The sequence below is a fragment of the Octopus bimaculoides genome, chromosome 17, assembly GCF_001194135.2.
Source record: "Octopus bimaculoides isolate UCB-OBI-ISO-001 chromosome 17, ASM119413v2, whole genome shotgun sequence".
Classification (NCBI taxonomy): domain Eukaryota; kingdom Metazoa; phylum Mollusca; class Cephalopoda; order Octopoda; family Octopodidae; genus Octopus; species Octopus bimaculoides.
Window position 1 is genome coordinate 50,678,204 of NC_068997.1, and position 1,429 is coordinate 50,679,632.

At 34.0% G+C, this 1,429-nt stretch overlaps 2 protein-coding genes across 3 annotated transcripts in view; one reads left to right on the plus strand and one right to left on the minus strand.

Moving 5' to 3' along the window:
- Positions 1-1,429, minus strand: part of LOC106874805 (uncharacterized) — a 19,670-nt gene that overhangs the window by 15,737 nt on the left and 2,504 nt on the right. Inside the window, exon 1 of one of the 2 annotated variants that reach the window (XM_014922660.2) lies at positions 961-1,273. The exons of the other annotated variant lie outside the window; for it this stretch is intronic. The gene's annotated coding sequence lies outside the window, so the exon portion shown is untranslated. Of the gene's footprint in view, positions 1-960; positions 1,274-1,429 lie in introns of those variants that run through there. 2 annotated transcript variants of the gene reach the window in all.
- The window catches only part of LOC106874803 (coiled-coil domain-containing protein 113), a 22,551-nt gene that overhangs the window by 3,579 nt on the left and 17,543 nt on the right, over positions 1-1,429 (plus strand). The gene's annotated exons all lie outside the window — the stretch shown is intronic.

A 1,429-nucleotide genomic window follows, 5' to 3' on the forward strand; every position in this document is an offset into this window, starting at 1 on the left:
ACAGGTCTTCGCAAGCAGAGTTTAGTGTCCAATGAAGAAGAAGTTGGCATGGGTGCCAGTCGTCGAATTTGGTTCGATTTCAGTTTCACTTGCCTCAACAGGTCTTCGCAAGCAGAGTTTAGTGTCCAATGAAGAAGAAGTTGGCATGGGTGCCAGTCGTCGAATTTGGTTCGATTTCAGTTTCACTTGCCTTAACAGGTCTTCGCAAGCAGAGTTTAGTGTCCAATTAAGTAAACAGTTTAAGAGGATCCAAAATTTTAAAAAGAAATAAAAAAAAGTAGATTCAGTCAAATTTTTTAAACATAAAAGACCTGATGGATTAAAAGAGGGGTCAACAATGTTAAAAGAATTCTTTTGGATTCAAAGGAAAATTTAAACTATTGCAAAATATTTGATTGCTATATATATATATTTTTTTAATTTCTAACTCCAAGGTTTAGTGTCTCATTGCAGCCCCTGATGTTTAGGGATTCCTGAGCCATGACCTTTATATAAGTCTGGCCTTGTATTATATATATGATAGATATATGTATGTATATATGTATAAATGTATGTATGTATATGTATATATGTGTGTATATGTATGTACATGTGTATATATATGTGTATTTATATCTATATTTGTATATATTAACACACATCAATGTTTGTTTTTATGTTCAATTATAATAAAAACAATTTTACATTATTCTGATGGATTACTGCATATTTTTGTAGAGTAGTTTTGGCCAGTCAAGTCATTGTCAGGCAGTCCCACAATACCGTAATTAGCCAAAACTGCGAAGTCACTATCAATAATATTCTCGTTTAAGAGCAATAAGTATATGTGTATGTGTGTGTGTGTACATATATGTATGTATTGAAATGTGTTGGGTTAGGTTGCATTGATTGGTGTTAGAAGATAAATGCAAAGCCTTTGTCTAGCCCAGAGCTAGAAAAAAAAGATTTTTTTACCCATACCTGTGGTAATGAGATCCTCTGTATCTGTTAGTACGGCCTTTAAGATATTGTTTTACCTGTTGTATACATAAGAAGTAATACAGACGTATTAGCTCACCTATCAGTGACAACCGATAGCTGCTTGTACTGATAGGTACTTCTGTGTGCTTGTGTGTATGTATGCTTATAGATATATATATGTACTATAGGCACAGGCGTCACTGTGTTGTAAGAAGCCTGCTTTCTGGCCACATAGTTCCAGGTTCAGTCCTACTGCATGGCATCTTGGGCAAAGTGTCTTCTATTACAGCCTTGGGCCAACCAAAGCCTTGTGAGTGGATTTAGTAGCCGGAACCAGAAAGAAGCCCATCAGAAATATATATATATATATATATATATGTTTTATTTTATTTTTTTTATCTAGTTTCAGCTCATGAGTTGTGGCCATGCTGGGGCACCATATATATATATATATATATATATATATATA